Source organism: Eretmochelys imbricata, chromosome 22, assembly GCF_965152235.1.
Source record: "Eretmochelys imbricata isolate rEreImb1 chromosome 22, rEreImb1.hap1, whole genome shotgun sequence".
Lineage (NCBI taxonomy): Eukaryota > Metazoa > Chordata > Testudines > Cheloniidae > Eretmochelys > Eretmochelys imbricata.
The window spans coordinates 17397493-17418932 of NC_135593.1; the positions used below are offsets into that span (position 1 = coordinate 17397493).

The 21440-nt window shown below is 42.3% G+C and overlaps 1 protein-coding gene across 2 annotated transcripts in view; it reads right to left on the reverse strand.

The window, feature by feature from the left end:
* ZBTB16 (zinc finger and BTB domain containing 16) overlaps nt 1-21440 on the reverse strand; it is a 168576-nt gene that overhangs the window by 88847 nt on the left and 58289 nt on the right. The window lies entirely within an intron of this gene.

The window sequence follows — 21440 nt, forward strand, 5'->3', positions numbered from 1 at the left end:
ACTTGTTTCATATAAAGCTAGACAGCTGTAGGGACAGAGGGAAAAATGGGACTTCTGCTGGCCAGCAGCAATGAGGAGGCTCAGCCAGAATATTCAACCATCAAGGCCTACTCCGTTATGAAGGTTGCTAAAAGGGAAGTCATTTCTTGGATGTCCTTTGAGCAAAGGGAAAAGGAGAGCTGCTTTAACTGAGGAGCATGTGGGAAGCCTGCTTGAATCTTCTCCCCAAAGCTTGCTTTAGTGAAGTTCAGAAAGTTTCAGTTCTGGCATTTTAGGAAGAAGGATCCTGTAGGGTTTTGCTTTTCCTTCCCCTAACTGGTTTGTTTACAAAGCACCTATCCTACCTGCCTTTGTCCAGAAACAGAAACCCTACAGGCAAACCCCAGTGACACCATGAAGCAATTAAAGCTGAATGAGAAAGATTACTCTTGTGAAATTTCTAGAGGGACTGCAAGCCCCTTTTAGTAATAAAAGAATCAGAACTCTTACTAGGGTTGCCAACTTTCTAATGCACAAAGCCGAACACCCTTTCCCCATCTCCTACCCTGCCCCTTCCCCAAGGCCCTGTTCCTTCTCCGAGACCCCGCTCACTCCATCCCTCCTCCCTCTGTCACTCACTCTCCCCCACACTCACTCACTTGCTCATTTTTACCAGGCTGGGGCAGGGGATTGGGGTGCAGGAGGGAGTGACGGCTCCAGCTGGGGGTGCAGACTTCAGGGCAGGACCAGAAATGAGGAGTTCAGGGAGTGGGGGGGGCAAGCTCCAGGCTGAGACAGGAGGTTGGGGTGTGAGGGGGAGGGGTCTGGCTTGGGGTGCAGGCTCTGGGGGGGCAGGGGGTGATGGGCTTGGGGTGCAGGAGGGAACTCAAAGCTGGGGCAGGGCGCAGGAGGGGTTGCAGGGACCAGGCTCCATGCTGTATTTACTTTGGGGAGCTCCCTGGAAGTAGCGACATGTCCCTCGGCTCGCAGGCGTAGGGGCGGCCAGGCAGCATACTCGCTGCCCTTACCCACAGGCACCGCCCCCACAGCTCCCATTGGCTGTGGTTCCCGGCCAATGGGAGCTGCAGAGCTGGTGCTCAGGGAGGGACTGGGGCAGTGCGTGGAGCCCCCATGGCCGCAGGGACACATGGCTGCTTCCCGGGAGCTGCATGGAGCCAGTTAGGGAGCCTGCCAACCCCACACAAACCAGATTCCCTTTTTGACAGGACGTTTCAGTCGAAAACTGGACACCTGGCAACCCTGAAGAGATGGCGAGCTAGAGATGCACCCATCCCTACAAATACTTCATGAAGGACATCAACGCTGTCCTTTCCATTGAGGGGGAAATGTTAGGATACGTACATCGATGACATGTATTCGTGCATCTCACACCACCTGGACCAAGGGTAGCAACAGACGAGCACTAGCCAAAGCAGCAGAGCTCAGAAGCAGATTAGAAGAGTGGCCCCTTTGGAAAGCGAACAGCAGGAACTCCATTGCCCTAATACTGCTTGCTACTGCAGTAGCTGAGTCCGTATTGGGGGGCAAGAGGTAGGCTGCAAGGTCCCTGCTGAGAAGTGCCATCCAGATGTTGCTGGATGTTTGGAGAGCTGATGAAGCATAAACACAGCTCACTCTTCTGGCTAAAAATACTGCACGTGAGAGACTCTCCAAGCTAAGTACCAAAGGGAAGGAGGAGGATGGAAGGAATAAAAATATCTCACTAATGCTTCTCCCAAGAGCAGTACAGATGGGACAGAATCCTGGAGAGTTTTACTACAACTGGTCCTGAGATGAGCATCCTTAACTCCTATTATCTCAGCAGGAGCAAAGGCAGGGTGCTAAGTGTCTTGCAAGTTCACCCCCAGAAACAGGGCAAAGCGATGTCTGTTCCCAGAATTGAAGCAGCAGATGCTTGATGCAGAGTTTCTGTTTTCGTATTTTACTGTTCAAATTTGCTTAAATGTAGTCAACAAGTTTAATGACAAGTGGCACTGAACAAAGCTTTCATTCACTCCTTGGTCAGAATCTGACTAGAAAGGTGGGCATTACAGGGGAAAAAGTAGGGAATATTTAGGGCACTAAAATCCTTACATATATTTCACTTAATTGGATTCCCCCGTTGAGCCCAGATTGGAGAGTCTGGAGAGATGGGTAGTGCATCAAGATTGTGCTTTCTGCACTACTTAGCTCAGAACCCAAACCACTCCTTTCTGGAAGGATGTTCATTCTTCTTCCTAAAGAAACAACCCCACTCAAAAGCAATTCAGTAGATCCTAGTGCACTCTACTAGATTAAATAATATTTAGCAGACACCGCTTGTGCAGATCTGGTGAGCAGCGCTGCCCAAGCCAGAAAAAAATTAAGTTATTATTAAAATGCAAGTGACATGTTAAAGGCACTTGCTCCCTGGCAGCATAAAGCACACGAATGCGCTAACCTCAGAAGTCTATGGACAATCATGACCCTGACAAGAGGATACAGTATCCTAGCAAACAGGAGCCTTCTTTCCACTCCTCAACTCACACTGCTACAGCCAGAGAATTCTTTCAGTCACAGTTTTCTGTTATTCACTAACCACCCCCCAAAATCCATCTTTTCCTCCACCCCCTTTTAAGGCCAATTATTGGTCAATCGCAAGTCTCACGCACATTGACGTTGCAAGGCAAAGTTCCAAAGTTAACTCACGATCATCTATTGTTGAGCCAACTACACTCAGAAACATTAAACAGAAAACATTAAATGAACTTTGACTATTTCACAGTGTCAGAGGTTGATACATGTATTGTTTAGAAGCAGCCCATGCTTTGTAGTTGACACAAGCATTGAAAAGCTATCAAGCCAAGTTTGCTACATTTTCCTAAGAGAGATGCACACCCATTTATTGTGATCTTTTCATACAGATGGAAGTGGAAGAGTCTAACAACAAAAACACATGCAGGTTTCAAAATAAGATTCTATAAAAAGAGTTCTTTGCTGATGTTTTCATCCGACGATAGAGTCAAATGACCTACTCAACCTTCTAATCAAATCCACTATTTATTATCACTTTGTTATAAGACAAACATGTTTAATTGCATTGGTGCCAAATATAAACTGCAAACTCAAGATAATACTTAGTCCTGCCACAAATGCAGGGGACTGGACTAGATAATCTCTCGAGGTTCCTTCCAGTCCTTTGATTCTACGAAACAGTTCTGTGCAGAACTGGGCAGGGTATATGTATCCCAGAAAGCAGGGATCCATTGACACTTTAGTTGACCATCCAGCATCAGAAGACCCTGAAAGTCAGTGGCTGGGCCATAGTAACAAGCCACAAATTATGGACAATTAGGAGTCCAGTGACATTTTAAAGACTAAACAGATTTATCTGGGCATAAGCTTTCGTGGGTAAAATAAAAACACTTCTTCAGATTTTTTTTTTAAAATGAGGCTCACAAACATTCTTCTACAAAGAATTCTATGAAGAACGGCCCTTTTCCCAAATGTCTACCATCATTTATTCTAGTTGGGACTGAGTTCACCGTAGCCTCTTAGTTAAGTGGCCCTCTTTCAAAATGGCCACTGTTTCCAAAGAGCATAGAGCCAAGCTGCCCTCAGGGAAGATGGTGGCCCCAGACAGCATCAGTTTTTAAAGGTTGAGACTACACATCTTCAAACCATTAGAAATATCACAAAGTAACCTTCTTCTTTCGTATTCATTTATGCAACTTTAATAATTTAAACAAAAATTGTCAGGTAAAAATTAACTTAAACTGAAGTGAAGACGAGGATTTATCACTAATTTACAGGTAAAAACACATTTACAGGATGTGGTGATTGTCCACCATGTTTTTAATTTTTTTTAAGGCCTGGAAAAGCAGAAGTAAGAGTTGTTTTGGTGCCTAACTCCATTCTGTAGTGGTAAGAGGAGAAATAAAATAATGAGGAAAAAAACTAGTGTGGGCCTTTAAAAATCAGTAATCTAATCTGGGACCATAAAACACCGTTTGGCACTAATCTTTGCTGTACGATTACCGCGCGGTGTCACTACCAGACAATTTTAAGGATAACTACTAACCCCGGCTGCTGGGGAAGGAAGGGCACAATCCCAGCCTTTCCTACAGCCCACATATGGATGGGGACAAACCCCAAACCCTGGAAGTATGGGCAAGTCCACATGGCAAACAAACGTTGCTGCAAACCGCCACCCCCCCTTCCCCTCCCCTTATCTAGATCTCAAAAGCATCTCCCAGACGCACACGTGCCAATTGCATCCTGCCATTTCTCATACCCCACAGCTGTGTGAGAGATTCTACCCAATCCCGTTGCAGGGTGGGTGGTAAGAAAGCCGAGTAGGCATACACAGTGCAAATGCTACTTTCAGGGTAATGTCTAAAGATAGCCTGTGCTCAGACTGTCACACGCTTGAAACAAAAACACTGTGTCCAATTGAGATCTTTCCCAAGGAAGAGACAACCCTGAAAACACAAACTCACTCTTGCACTCAACTCGAGTCATCGCTCAGTCGAGCAGCACTCCAATGTTAAACCGTCCATTTGCACCAGACTGGGTTAAGCGATGCCCCGTGGTCCTTACTGCCTTTCACTTAAAAATAATAATAACGGAGGTGGTGGGTTTAAGAGGCACAATGGTTAATAACTCATCTTGGAGTCAATGGCGAAACTCCCATTGACTTCAGTGCCACAAGATTGGGTCCCAACAAGGCTTGCTGCTGTCTTTCCTAACAGAGCTCTGGACTGGGATACAGGGATTTGGATTCAATTCCCATTTCTGCCATAGGATTGTTGGGTGACGCTGAACAAATCACTTCCTCTGTGCCTCAGTTTCCCCACCCATAAAATTGGGGATAATGGTACCGACCTCCTTTGTACGTGCTTTGAGATCTACAGGTGAAAAGCACAGTGTAAGAGCTAGGTATTACACTATAGTGGATACACAAGTTACTAACACGCAAGCTAGGGCATCTTTACTGCAGAAGGAAGGGGAATATTTGTCAACGTGGCCAACAATCCGCTTATCCTAAAAAAACCCCAAAAAATGAACTTTGTTTTTTGGCCAACAAAAACTTTTCCTCTTTGATTTCTAGACTGGAATGTCAAGATAGGATGGAGCCAAACACATGGTGCCTTGACAGAGAACAAAAAGTATTAACCTGACTAGAGATACCAAGATTTAAGCCAGGCCCACTAGGAGCAAGGTTGGTTGGGCCAATGTGTGGGATGAGGTGGTATGTGTGTATGGGGACTGAGGATATATCAGGAGAGAGAACAGCAGTGGATACGCATCATGAGCATCTGGAGCCAGCAAGCCAGCAGTACACCCTTCCTGCCCAGTAAAAGAAAAACTTCATGGTGTGTTTCACATCTTTCTTTTTTTGGTACAAATTCGTATTACACAGAGCTATTTGACAAGATGGTATTGCCACATATTATGCTTGCTAGCAATAGAGCTCATTGCTCCGTGATTAGTCAATATTAATAAACATTACCAAAGGCATTTACAACACAATTTATTTGTTTAATATAGCACTTGATGCTCGCCATAAAGTAAATATATCAATAAAAGGCAAACAATTTCAATCAGATTTAAAATAATAAAGCACAAACAATAACTAGACAAGTTAAAGAGGAAATAAAGGTGTTCATTGGATAACTTCTTTTAACCCTTTCACTGCCACAGAACCAGGTACATGGCTTAAATCCATCTGTGTTGATGCATTGTAAGGATGCGGTGAATAAGGCATGCCAGAAGGGCATATTTACTACACTGAACAGTACCCTCCCCTCAAGTGATAAATGATGTGTTTGATCAGTATTTCTGTACAGGGACTAGAACACTGTGTTCTTGAGGTTTTTAAGACAGTTTGGACACCACCAAACGAAAAATACTTGAATGCGAGGGATCGCGGGATTGCCAGAAAACCAGATGCTTGCAGCCACACTGCCTTGTGCTGGAGCCCTGTCAAACCTCCAACTAATATGGACAGGCCAAGTCAGGATCTCTCAGTAAATGTCAAGGTGCTGCAGGGAGTGTGCTGGGGGAGAGGGCCCCCTCCTCTTAGAGTCAGCATTGAACCAAAGCCATAGCACGGTACTAGGGGACACTTGCTGCTGGAGGGGACGTCTTTTTCATGAGATGCATGCTGCAGCTGCGCTTTAACGTACCTTGTGTGGTCGCACTAAAGAAACCCACCTCAACAAGGGGCGCAGCTCCCAGTGCTGGGGCACTGTTTACACGGGCGCTTTACGGGGCTGCAACTTGCTGCTCTCAGGGGGGTGTTTTTTCACACCCCTGAGCAAGAAAGTTGCAGCGCTGTTAATTGTCAGTGTAGACACGCCCACAGTAATTAACTCCTGACCACCTGTTATATGTATAAAGGCCCCTCTTGAGTCAGGATGTTACCCAAGCTGGCTTCCAACCAGAATATTGGGGTTACCACTTTCTACCTAGCTGAAAGCCCACCCACAGTGTCCATTGGCGGCAGTCTTCCTCACTTCCTGACTTAACCAACCGCTGCAGCCTTCCCCCTCTGAGGGGGCTGCACTTCATCCACGATGGAAGTGTCCCTTTCACAAAGGGTCTGATCCTCCAAGATGCTGCATACCTTCAGTCCGAGTGCAGTCAGTGGGAAAGGAAAGAGCTAAGGGCTTTACACGAGTGGACCCCACTGACTGGAGTGGAGCTAAGTTTACACTGTCTTGGGATCTATCCCAGAATCTGTCAGTGTTCTTTGGGTGGAATGGTGCTATATAAAAGTTACACTTCGAGAAATATGGGGGAGGAGGGGAGACTAAAAAAACCATGTTGTTTCCTGCATTACACAATCGTATTAAAAAACACCAGTTCCATTGTATGTACACATAGTCTGTAAGTCGAGCTGGATGTTAGTCAGGCTCTGGAGTAGAGCAATTCGTTCTAGTTCTTGTAACCGTAAGGACAGACAATAACATTTGAAGCTAACCACAATCCCAGTAAAGTGCTTGCAGATAAGGCTTTTCCCTCTCCTCTCTTCCCCCCCCCCATCCTCCCCCACCAGAAAAAGTGTTAGAACAGGGTGTCAGAAACGACAAAAGAACACATTAATCTTACTAGTGCAGCAGCTCACATAGAAATCTACATGGCAATCAAACTTCAGCTTTGATATTTCCGGCCGTTACGTAACCTGCTCATTGTTTTAAAATGCTCGAGTTCTCACTAAGTAATTTATTTGAAATATCTTTATCGACAGATTTCACCTGAGCACAAAAGTTTTCTCATTTGGTGTCTACTTATAGGACGATCTTATCGTGCACAATCTTATACAGTCTCTTTCAACAAGGTCTTAAAAGCGCTTTATCTTCTAGGTTCCTGGTAGCAAAATATGATTGAAATGTTCTATTTATGCTCACTGGATTAAGGAGATGTTGCAAAATTGCACAAAAACCTGGCAGATGTAAGCAAGGTATTACAGCCGGTCAGGCTGTTAAGATCTAAGTGAGGAGATCAATACAGGTTTCTGCACTTTTACTGAAGTTGTACCTTTAAAATAGAAGGAGGGGCGGTTGTTAAGAACGTTAAAATAGATCTCTCCTCACCGATATTATCCAAATTCGGGTACAGAAAGATAGACTGAACTTTATTATGACAGCTTGATGCTGAAATTAAATTCCAACTATTCTGTTTGTCCTGAGATGTCCTTATAAGCAAATTAAACTAAACAAAAGGATATTCAGGGATTAAAAGGAACAGCAATCTGGAAAGGTCTTTCTTCCCATACAATCATGCCACACTTTTCGATATAGTATCACTAGTCAATACTTACAGCATGCAAAATTACTTTACTGTGCAACATTAAATGAGTACGTCTCAAAGTATACAAATTTTCTGCTGCAACTGCTGGAGAAACAAAGGCCTCATGATAAATTCCGGCTAAAATCCTAGATTTAGGACACTAGCATGGCTCAAAATCCAGCTTTTTTTATTTGGAGGAGACTATGCTACAATGCAAGAGTATGCGTCAGCCTTGGAATTTGTCCAAAGGTATGGCAAGTGGTGTTGTACAATTGAATTTCCTCTTGGAAATGGGGTTTGCTGCAAAGGAGTGAAGAATAGAGGGACATGGATAAGGATTTCCCCTCACCCCCCCACAACCCCTTTACATGCTCTACTCCAGGATTAAAGTTTCCATTTCCCTCCCTCTTTACCAGCAGGAAGAGGCAGCTAAAGATCTGACCTCAATTTTGTCACATGGATGTAATACCCACAAAAGGGTTAAGTTGGTTGAAAGCAACTTTGAGAAGTAGCTGGAAAAAATATCACGTGCTCGGGGTATGGCCAGCCAATGAAAGTTTGTCCTGGTGACATAATAGTTCTAACCTGGTTTTTCATTGGTAGGGCATGCTGTGCCTTCCCTGGTCTTCTGCTTGAGAATTCTGGGGATAACGTTTCTATGGAACCTTAAAGAAGCTTCTCTCTTCCAGTTCTTTGTAAATGTTTGTTTTCCTGCCTCACCTCTGGATTCAATTATTAGTGCTTGAAATATTATAGCCCTCAGAGTTCATCCAAGTCCCAGAGGAACTGCATTTCTGAGAACCTCTAAGACAAGAGAACGTCATGGCCTTTCCAGTCGTCCAACATTCCCCACCCTCTGTCCGTGGCCTGCTGGGGACAATCTCTTTTTCTGTGTCCAGGGGTAACCGTTTTATTAGTTCAATACCTTCCAAAGCCGTCTAATGCATTTCAAACTGTGTCAGTGCTACGGTCTGGGTTTTTAACTCCCAACAGCAGGACATCCTGCTGAAGATTAGTAGACCAGCAATATCATGCTACTCCGGCCATACAGTCCATTTACGGGGGCTGCAAGGTAGCTTTCCCTCAGCCAGTGGGAAGTGTCACGTGCTGGCTTGGAATGGTCATGCCCTCTAGGGGCTGGAGGCCTGCAAAAAAAATAAGCAAGGCCAGGGAAATGAGATTTCTACTTTCTCACAGAGAGAAGGGGAAGTTTATCAATTCTGTCCCAAATACAAGCGGGCCACTTGCTGACCATGACAACTGCATACACCTCCACCAACAGAGCATCTACGTAACCTCAGTCACACTAAATACTATGCACCAGGCTCTTGCTGGGGGTGGGTGGGGAGGGGATGGAAATCAGGCCAAGTAAATAAAGTGAAGCTGTTGGGAAGACCTCAGCACCAGAAGGCACCTGCCCTCATGGGAGACCATTCCAAAGAGGTGGTGTTTTTTTTTTAAAATGTGGTTTTCCCTTTAATTATGGTTTATTAAAAATGCATGTTTAAATATCAAACCGGCTCGGAGCTAAAGTTTTCAGGTCATCAGCTATTACTCAAGAATGTTTTGGCTTTGGAAATAAACTGTCTATTTGCTATTCCAACCTTCCTCAAAGTAAGGAAATTAAAAATCAACACATGACCTTGTTTACGGAGAGGTAGCACAGAGCTGTGATTATGCAACTATCTTTGTTCGAAGGCCTAAAAGCCAGGAAGCGTACAGTACCTTGAGGAGTAGCTATAGATCATTCAAAGCAAACTTGCTGAAGGAAGAGCCCTTCCCTAAGTAAAAACCACAAAGACAGGTTTGCCAACGAGTTCCCTATACTTTAAAAAAAAAAAAAAAATGCAGCAATATTCCTTTCCAAACAGACACTGGAAAGAACAAACAAACAAAAGCTGGAATGGAAGTAGGCCCCTTACAAGCTGTAAGTAATTAAAAAGGCCTGTAAATGCCCTGCAAAAAGCACTTCAAAGAGACAGTAATTCCAGCAATGGCTAGTCAAGAGCGTGTGGTGTAAAAATTATGAGTTTTCCCAACAGGGTGCTTTGTGTGAAAAGGACAGGATTGGTGGCAAGCGATTCTGCACCACTCAGGAGATTTTTATGTTCAGTTGCATACAATGGGCATGTGCAGGCATTTATCAATATGTACTTTATCCACGTGTACACAGGAACAGTGTGTGGAAGGGGAAATAAACTACCAAAGGCTTTCCTCATTACAGGCTTTGTTCCAACTCTGTGGTAGTGAATTCACCGTACCTAGGCTCCAGACTAATCCACAAGCTAGCCCATAGAGTCAGTACCAGTTACGCACCAACTACTGCAGTAGCTAGGAGGGAAATTTCCAAAAGCTCCTGGGATTTAGGAAGCACAAGTCTTACTACAAACTTACATAAGTGACACAAAGACACGTGATGAACTGCCATGCACATTTTTGTATGAAATAACCAATGCAATCTGTTTGCATTATGGCCTTACTGACTTTTTATTTTCCTAAAGTTCCTATAGGAGTCTTTATTACTCAGCCTTAACTCTGTTATTTCCCAGTCACACAATAGCTAATCCTTTATCCTTCCAATAATTTCTCTCCCTCTAAGAGAGGAGATAAGATGTATGTTCAGTCCTAATATGTAAAAATCACAAATAGCAAGTAGCTCAATTCTGCCATAAACAAATCCCTATTCTGCTCAGTTTACAGCCCCACTCTAACTCCGCCTGCTTAAAAACCCATACATAAAAATGTCTTTTACTATATTTAATTTAATGAGTTTTCATTCCATACCCCCACCTACCTCCCCTTCTTTAAACGAGGAAGACAAAAGCCTGCCTCCTACCAGAAGTGATAAACTAAACCTGGGGTAAGCTTTCCAAATGGATTGCAACTTTGTGGGAAGCCCTCTCCACTCCCCACCCCCAACCTGCCTCCCCCACAATAACCCCTACCATTCCAAACAAGATGTATGGATTTTGGACATTTGATTACTTTTAAGTATATATTTTCCCCTCAAATAGACTGAATACAATGGTTAGGAAATTTGACAGAAAGCTATTCTGAGCCATTTATTGCCTTAATACGCACCTTTGTCCAACAGGCAGTTTTGACAAGAGCGATAAATTCCAAATTTATGTCAACAGAGCATATGTTGAACACCTCATTTCTGAGCTAAAGCGGCATGCTGCCCCATAAATCACAGTTCTGTTTGAAATGAAAGTAGATTACAGGCCTGTGTTATTGAGCAGTTAGAGCTATAGTCATATAAATCAGAACTTTTAACTCTAGGCGATCCGTTGTGCAATTAACTAAAGGGTACTTTGTCATTTCAAGGCTTGTGCACAGACTTGGCAGGGCGCACAGCTACTGGGGAAAGGCAAAAAAGTTACTGGCAACTAACAGCTTTAACACTGCAGAGCTTTGCTAAATACCAGTTGAACCAGTTAATTCTATGAACAACCATGCTAATAGAAAACCCAAACATTTGCTATACAAATTTGATGTTGTAGATACCTAACCATGCAAGCCCTTTGCTCTAAAAAAAGGCTCGCTCGCTCTCTCTCTCACACACACACACACACCCCCAGTAGAAGTAAAAACTCGTCATTTTTCTTTGAGTGTAGAACCCTTGGTGCATGTCTTATTTTATGTTCTATACAGTGCCAAGAAACATTATTTGAGCTCAAATAATAAATAAGGGTAACTTGACATTCACAGCAAGGTTAACCACTCACTTCCACTATTGGAGAACAGGAAAAAAAGGGCATTGTAAGGATCTCCAACTACAGCACCTCTCATCAAATTGAGGTATTTAGGTCTAATGGATAAGTATCTTCTCTGTTATTTAGATATCAGTTGGTGTAACAATGGTGTCCGATATTCTGAAAAGAAGAGAGTTTTATTGTGTTTAGCACTAGCCTTTCCACCATGCCAACCACCAATGCAGTCACATCACAGGCCAGATAAGGAGTAGAAATTCTCTTCCTACCTGCCTGCTTCATTGTGTTAATGAAACACCTGTTTCAACACTGCCAGCATTCAATGGGTGCCAGTCAAGAACTTTGAAGGGCAATGCCAAGACTGGTTGGCCAAACCTGACCTTTGAAGAATCATCCTTCTTAAGTTTTTGCCTCCATTTTTCCCCCCTTCCAAACTGGTCATGCCTAACAAAAAAGTATTGAAAATTGTCCAGCTCGGGAAGGTGAATTTATGGATCTGGCAACCTTGACAACATCCCTGGCATTCACAGATGCTGACTTCTCAAGATGCAATGTTAGTCTAGCATTGTAGTTGAGTTACATTAATCTATTTGGCTTTCACCATTATAAAGGACAAACTTGCACAGAAACTCAGTGTAACTAAACAATCTCAACACGCACCACACAGGAATGCTACTTCCTACAACTATAAAAAGGAATTTCCAGATACACCAGAGAAATTGGTACACCCCAAAAATTACAACAGCAGGGGAGATTTTCAAATTCCCAGCTCCCAGTGAAAGTCAATGGAAGCTGGGCACCAATCTGCTTTTAAGAGTTACTCAGCACCCAGCAGATTTAATTTGTGATCCAAGCCAAAGAAGCATCCCGTACCATCTATTCATTTGTTTCTCTCCTAAGAAGTCACAAACACTGGAATTCAACATTTGACTTTGGTCAAAACCAAAGTAAGCTGGGTCAAATTAGCCCAGCCTCTAGACAACTTTTTCCAGGGACATCTACATCCAGGGTAGTTCCATGAATGGGGAGAGGTAAGAGAGCACTAGAGGAGGGTGGTGTCAGACATGTTTGGCATAAACCAAGAGAAACCTGACGTGATAATTCACGTGCCTTGTCACTTTCATGAACATCTCCTTGCTCATCCCAGAGACTTCCTTTTCGGGAGATTGACAGCAGCAGGTCTTTATCATTCTTTCCTCATTGCACATGAACAATTAAGTGATTTCCATTAAATTTATAGACCACGGTTTTCCTTTCTAGGCTGGACCCATCCGTAGAGATCTTACTGTTTAGAATGCTGGAAAATTCATTTCTCACTGAATAAATTACTCATCCAGAGCCAGACTAGTGACTTTTACTAAAACAAATAAATGTATAGTTAAGGAACAGCAAAAAGCCCCCTAGGATGGCTGATATCCAGATCCATCATTCCTGACCACGCACACTCAACCAGGCCAAAGGGAAAGGATGGAGTTGGCTAGAACGTCACACTCAAGTGCTGCATTTTCTGAGGAAAGGTCACAAACATTAATCCCGATCATTCAAGTGTCAAATTTCTTGTGCAGTGCCTTCCACATACATCTCTTCAATAGACATCACCCTCGCTCTCTTCACTCAGAGAGCAGAGACTACCCTTTGACAGAAAGGAACTTCATTTGCCTTCCATAAGGCACAACTGAATTCATACACAAACTGTCACTTTGCAAGCCTTCAGGCCCTTCACACATGAGTTGCAAATATTTGGAAGTGTCACTGGTTAAGAAATTCTCAGGTCTAGTCATAATTTAGTAGCCCCCTGAACATTCAAATTATAATACTTTACAGAAAGCAAACATTTCTTTGCTGGCATGGGTAGACAGAGATGAAATGCGGCAGACAGCGATGGAACGCAGAAGACACCGGAAGAAACAATTTTTTCCACATTCTCCAAAAGTCCAAAATGAAATACAATAAAGTGCAGCTTATTAGTGGATGTATCCATGCTCAAAACTAATGACTAATATGAAGACCGTTCAGGTAAGCGTGGGAATTTGTGGGTGTCTTATGACTCAAACCAATGTTTTGATATTTGCTATCGTTTGAAGAATCATGGAACAGATGGCTTCTCACTGAAGCTCTACATTTCCCTAGCAGGCCGTGATTACTTAATGATAAAACATTGACCTGTACTTAACAAACCTTAAATTGTTCCACTAGAGGAATAAGGAGACATCAGTAAATTACAGACTTCCACAGAAACCAGGACTCCTCGCTGAGGCGTAGATCTTTAGGAGGTTTTTCCACTTTATGGGTGGATGAGTCTCACTGGACTACAGGTACTTTCCCTTAGCAACATAGGGATCAAAAAGAGACTTGAGGTTCTAAATTGAAACTGGCTACAGACATGAAAGAACTGCAGAGCTCAATTTGTTTAGCTTATTAAAAAGAAGATTGAGAGGTGACTTGATTATAACCTCTTCATGGGGAGAAAATACCATGTACTAAAAGGTTCTTTAGCTGAGCACAGAAAGACAGAACAAGAAGCAATGGCTGGAAGCTAATTCATATCAGAAATATGGCACTTTTTTGGGGTAGTTCCCCCCATCCCTGACAGCAAGGGTGATTAACCATAGGAACAAACAACCAAGGGAACTGGTGGATTCTCCATCTCTTGAAATCTTCAAAGCAAGACTGGATGCACCCTTCTGGAAGATATGTGGTAGAGAAATACAAGCTACCAGATGTAATGCAGATGTAACTGGGTAAAATCCAGTAGCCTGTGTCATACAGGCCAGTCGATAATCTAATGCCTTTATAACCTATGAATATAGGTAGCTTCACTGAAACAGTCAAGGAGAGACTGATGCACCCTAAAGTCTTGCATCAAAATATCCTCTGCTTACTTTAAGGTTATTTATCCAGAGCCTCAATTTTCCTCTTAACCAATTTCAAATATAACTATCCAAATCCCCAGTCAGTTGCTGTCACTTCCTTCTTCTTTATTAACAGCCCTGCAAACTCAACCTAGAATCTGAGCCACGCTAGGTTCTATCAGACTCCCGAATCAACAAGTTTCGGAAATCGGAGCATAGTTAAATTTGTTGAGCCAAAAGAAAAGAATTTCATAATCCTAGAGCTGTACTGGCTCTGGAGTTCCAGAAGGACTAAAACATTTATTTCAGTTACTAATCCGGAGTCAGCAGGCTCATCTCTGAATTTGCACAGGGAGCAGATCTATTGATTAACAAGGTGCTCATTTTACCAAGTCACTTTTCAGAGTAAAACTGTATTTGAAGATATTATAAGCAATAATCCCACAATGCTGGCTTGTCAAGTAGCTCTGTATTTTAACTTTATCTTTGCTCCATGCTCTCCTTTGATGAACAAGGTCGGTATAAACTTTGGGAGGTGGGACAGAGTTGGCTGGTGCCCAAAGTTCATAAAAGATATTTGGGAAATAGCTATATTTACCGTGTCCAGTTTTGGGCCCCACACTACAAGAAGGATGTGGATAAATTGGAGAGAGTCCAGCGAAGGGCAACAAACATGATTAGGGGTCTGGAACACATGACTTATGAGGAGAGGCTGAGGGAACTGGGATTGTTTAGTCTGCAGAAGAGAAGAATGAGGTGGGATTTGATAGCTGCTTTCAACTACCTGAGAGGTGGTTCCAGACTATTCTCAGTGGTAGAAGAGGACAGGACAAGGAGTAATGGTCTCAAGTTGCAGTGGGGGAGGTTTAGGTTGGATATTAGGAAAAAAATTTTCACTAGGAGGGTGGTGAAACACTGGAATGTGTTACCTAGGGAGGTGGTAGAATCTCCTTCCTTAGAAGTTTTTAAGGTCAGGCTTGACAAAGCCCTGGCTGGGATGATTTAATTGGGGATTGGTCCTGCTTTGAGCAGGGGGTTGGACTAGATGACCTCCTGAGGTCCCTTCCAACCCTGATATTCTATGATTCTATAAACTTTTACAAAATTATTTAATACTTAAAAAGAGCAGTATTAGGGTCTTCTATGTGAGGAAATGGTGAGAAACAAGTGCTAACCAGGTGTGCTTCGTAACTACCAGGATGCCAAGACTGGAATGTGAAATGAAAAGTGGTTTGAGAGAAAAATATCTATAAAGTGAGTCAAGAGGTTTGTAGCTCAGAAGAACTCTTCATTAATCACACAATATGTCCATTTAGCTACCGTTAAAGGAAAACAGAAGTCAACAACAAACAAAATATATACCTCCATGGTGAGCAACAGAATGTGAGGATAGTAAGAGGTGGCTTTTCTTTCCCATGTTATGGCAGTTCCATTTCTATGCTGTTTGGTATATTTCAACATCATGGGTTCCTCAAGTTTCAAAGCAAATATCAGTGTCTATTTTCTGCAGCAGAGCAACTCGAATTCACAGCCCACAATTGCTGCTATTACAATCTCATGCCAAGTACAAAAGCAATGATGTTTGTTCCGGATTTATGCAGTACATCCAACAAATGAGCCAAGGCCTTTCTCTGATGATGCAAAGAGGAACAGTTGGGAATAATACCCGAAAGAGAGGGACTAATTGGAATGGACCATTTCCCCTCCACACACCCTCTGTTCTGGAGCTGAATTCATTCAGTAAAAACAAAGATACTAATTTTTCTGACTACCCCTTTATTGAAACAAACATGCATTTATTTCTCAGGTATTTCTAAGGTGCCTAAACTCCCAGTGCCATATGCAGCCGTGCACATTTTTTTAAAAAAAATATCCGTGTTCCTTTCACATGGCATTTTCAGCCTCTGTTTCCATGAGCACAGCCAGCAGATCACAACATTGGTGATCCTGGTTCATACAACCTGAATGGGAAAACAAGATGAGATGATAAAAACACAGGTAGATGGGTTCTTACTCGTGCATTCTTGGAGGAGAAGGGAGGTTGGTTAGTATAAGGCGGAATTTCTATATCCAAGTCCCATTCATTTTAAATTAGGTAGGTGTGAAAAATCTCACCCCAAATCCTCTGATAAAGACCTCCAGGGACTTAACACACAACTCAACCCCGAGTTAAAAAAAAAATAACTAAATCTTGAGACCACCACCGGATTCTCATGATTTATAAGAGCAAAAAGGACATTAAATGAAACTGAAAAACATGAAAAACCTCACAAAAGGGAATCCTTTTGTTTCATTTTCATAAAGACAGCCAATTAAATTTTCCAAAAGTGCTTAAGAGACTTAGAAATCTAAACCCTGTTTTCAAAAAGTGATTTGAGCATTTAGGCCCAAATTTCAGCCACTTTTGAAAATGGGACTTAAGCACTTCTGACGATTTTACCCAGTAGATAAACAGCCTGTGGAACTCGTTACCACAAGATTTCACTGTCACTGAGGCTAAGAGCTCAGAAGGATTCAAACAAGGATTAGGTACTTCTATGGATAATGAGAACTCCTCAGGCACATTAGATAGAAAAATATATATATTTTACAAAGCAACATAGAATTTTAGGATTCAGGTCTCCAGCTATGGCAGGGGTTAGAAGGAAACTGCCCTTTGAGTAGGTTATACAATAGCTGTCTACTAAAGGATTTTCTTTCATCTTCTAACATAGCGAGTTCTGACTTCAGTCAGAGACAAGGTACTAGACAGGTGGACCACCAGTCTAAATTCAGCATGGCAATTACAGTTTTCCTTCCAAAATATGCACAAAAACATTTTAAAAAACCCCACCTTTCCTGAGCTGCATCAATCATTCCTTGAACCAGAAAGATCATTCTTATTCAATTTCTAGCACACTAGCAATTTTTTCTCATTTTTCCCTGATGTCGAATTTGAAGACTGAAGGGGGCGGGGGGGGGGAGGCGGCAAGTAAAGCTGACCCAGAACATGCCTCCAAAGTGAAAAATATATGGCTCTGTTCTGCTGTAATGCAATCGAGAGTTGGAGACTAAAACCAAAAGCTTTCCAAGGTTTGCAAATCATTCTTTTCCCTGTACCTGCTTTGGCAGCCAACAAAAACACAAGGGGGAAATCATAAGGCAGACAAAACTAAGATCTCAGAGTCCTCAAGTTAAATTCAAGGGGGGAAATATGCATTAACATTAAGGATCTTGCATAGACGCCAAAAAGCCACAAAATGAAATCGGACATCCCACAAATTCCACAGCGTGCTTATCTGTGTCCCCTTGCCTAAGCAGCACAGCACTTATGGATCCAAGCCCCAAACACCATGCAGTACTAAGTGCTACTGGTAAAATATTTACTCTATCTAAATACTGTAGGTTAAGTGAAATAAATATTTTGCCAGGGTTATAGGGCCCTCCAAGGACCATGTGTGATGCAAGAGCTGGTATAACTTGAGCGAAAGTGTTTATAATGGAATCTTAATAGATTTGCAAGGAAATCTTTCTTGGAAGGAAGAACTGTGGGTATCCAAAACTACCAATACTACCATGGGTTCTAGGTTCTTGTCACTGACCAATTCCCTAGTTTCTCCAACTGCAGAGCACAAATGCTTAGTGACTCTAATGCTAGACGATTTTTGTAGTTACTGAACCCCCTAGGTTTACAGATCATTGTGGAAGCAAGTTAGGATACTGAGAGGTTCATGATAGAACAACTAAGCTGCCCCAGTCAGACTCCAGCGTCTCGTGCAAACTCACAATGCCCTTGGAGCAGGCCTGTTACTGAAGGAAAGCTCCTGCCATTATCTAGAACCAGATATTTCAGAGTCAGTGGACCCACATGTCAAGACTCCCAAAGGGGTTTCTGAATCTCTCACACCCAGTACAACGGGCTATAGGTAAAATATCTTCCTACCACCACCGCCTCCAACACACCCTTCAATAAGAGGCACTCCGCTCAGCCTACTCACCTGGAAAGACCGGTGCAACACGGCTGTCACTACTGGAAGATATTTAGGATGAGATTTTTCACAGCTGCCTAGGGGATTTGGAAGCAATTCCCAGTAAAAATTAGCACCTTAAACCTGAAGGTGATGGCTCCGATGATCAGTAGCAGCAGAACAGGAGTTCATATCTAGAAGCCAGCTACTATTTTAAGTGCAACTATGTTGACGCCATAATGCTTGGCCAGTGACCCCATCTTGCAAAGGAGACAGATAGATGCAAACCAACATTCTCCTGTGTTTGAAGGGACGAGGATCAGACTGAACCCTCAGGTCACCGAGTCCATTCCCCTGCATCCCAGTATTTGTACTTCAGCTGAACTGCAGCAAGCGGACTTTAAACAATCCAAGTGCAGCCATAAGCAGCAACAAGCTTCCAGGTCTTGACGTATAAATTGAGGGAGGTCAGTTAGTCTGAAGGGACGTCCACGTCTCTCCCAGAGCCACTAGTCTAAGCACCAACTGAACTGTGATGCCTCCAGATCATGTGCAATAAGAAAGGTGGCAAGATATTGGGGTTTTATGCTAATGAGGACCATTTTCCAACACAACAGGCAAGCTGATAAAGTTCCTGGGACATAAAAAGCATGAGCATTTACAGTGGAAGTTTTTGTGCAGATTAAAAAACAAATAAATAAATAAAAGGGGGGGTGTATTGTGATTTTTGAGAGAGATCTGGAAGGTTACCAGCCTTACGAGTAGCAGCACTATAAAAAGATTCAGACACTAAGTATTTCCTTTCCTATAAAATATTCATTGCAGTATGTGAGAGCCAAGTAGCAGAAACCTCAAGCATTTCTAACTTTGTACAGCAGTAATAACAGAGTTTTATAGGAACCTTCTGATTTTATTTATATCCGGCTATAAATATGTTGTTCCATCCGATACAGAACTGTGGGCATGTACGTACCCTTCTCAGGCTATACAGCACACAGACAAAATGTAAGCGAAGCAAGTGAAATTGGTTTGGTTTAGCATTCTGAACGGAAGCAGACAAAATAATTTGCAAAAGAAAGAAAATCATTCCTTTTGGAAAAGACTTGTTTGGAAGAGACCTCATTGTCCCTTATCATAAACAATAGTTCCTTTAGGTAAAGCTCCCTTACCCCAATAAAGCAAATCAACTGTCAGTTTAGATCTTAGATGGAGTGAATATTTGAGAACACCTATTCTGCTTAGAAGACCTAGGGAGCAGCAGCTTAAGGAGAGATGCCAGAGTGAAGACAAATTTTTGTATTTCACTTTCCATTTTTTTTTTTATTAATTATTGCTTATAAAACAGATTTAAAGAGGAGAGAGATTAAAGCTGCACGGAATACTTTGTGTGTAAAATGTCCTGCATGTACACTGTTACAGCTGTTTTCTGCTTATGTTCCCTTTACATTTCTAAAGAATCTACTTAGCTACCATTTTGTGAGGCAGATGTGATGCAGCATTTTAAAAAGGAGCCACACACACTGTGCTCTCCTCTCCCATGAGAGTTTGACTCTTGATCTCACTGGTTCTCTTACTACTCTTAATCTAAAGTAAAAATCGCTCAGATTGAAAAGATATAGATGCTTCTCATGGATAGAATCATGTTGTTTCTATGAAAAGTTTACCTCTGGGCTTTTGCAGCCATAAGAACCAGTGATGCCTTAACAGTTCTCTCAGTAGAAAGGCAAATAACCAGCTCAGGTGAGCAGCACATATGTACACACACACACACACACACTCTATCTCCAGCCTCATGGCAGGATTTGTCTGATTCATACTCAGGCATTTCAATTTCAGATACCTCAAAAATCCACCAATTTGATTTATGTACAGTATGTGAACGTTTTGGTTTTGACACTGACCTGCCTGCTTTGGTTAATTTGCCTGAATTTTACATGCTTTGAGCAATGGTTTATTCCACTTAGCTTGCCAAGAGCCATGATCTGAATGAAGTATATGCAAAGGCAGGCAGACATGTCACAGCTTCTTACAGTAGTTGCTCTCTAACTTTCCAAGCCAGCTGCAGTTCCAAACTATCTTTGGGCTAGGTCATTAAGAGACACTTGATTTTCACACACACCTTCCTTGCCTGAGTAAATCAATATGAAAATCAATTCATCCACTGATATATTTTTATCAAGATACATGCAGCGAAGCCACATCTCATTTACAGTGTAGATCTTGTGGAAACCCAAGGTCACTAGATAGAAAACAGTCTACAAAAAGCATTATATATTGGCTGCACATACTGTAGAAAAGTGAACGGAACAGGGAGGAGAGATAGAAAAGGAGCCTAAGGATGCAACAATTATTGCACTGGGAAGGCTGAGTCTTGGCTTGCCGAGCTTGTTTAAATGTGAAACCGTTAGATTTGGAATTAGAGAGTATTTTCCTCAGACCACTCCAAAAACAAGAGGGGTGGGGGGAGGAAATGGTTTCATTGGTATACAACCTGCAGAATGCAAAGCATTTCAGAGAAAGAAGAAAGAGCACAAAAACTGCAATAAATTGCACAAAAAAAAAAGAGAAAGAAGGCAGGATAAAGAGGATGTTTCCAGTTTGTGAAAAGGAGAACATGAGCGCACACACCTCAGATAAAAAATTTATCTTTGTACCTGAGATGGGGCATTTATTTTCTTACGCGATTTACTTAAAACACATGGTGACAAACTCTGAGCTTTCTCGAACAGATCAGACTACGTATCAAATATACCTGGTAATTGCACAATCACTGCTGCCCTCTCACCTCTAAACATAGCCAATTAAAATAGCATGAAGAGCGATAACTGGGTTGGGACTCAGCTGTTAAAAAAAAAGCTAGCAAATGCTTATGGAAGTAAGGATTTTGCTGATGGATTTCTAGACTTTATATTTTAAAGGGTAAAAAAATAGCCATCAGACCACAGCACTAGCATTTAGTGACTAATGGCTGTGAGATATTTATATCTGCAACTTCAAATAAATGCTATGATTTCTCCTCTCTGCTTATGATACAGTCACATTTGCCAAACAATACCTTCCCTTTACAAATCTTCAAAAAGATCAGTTGTTCTTTCCCACCCACTTCAAGAGAAAAACAAAAACAAAAAAAACCACCAACAGCTCCTAGGTTCCACTCTCAGAAAATAGTACCAACC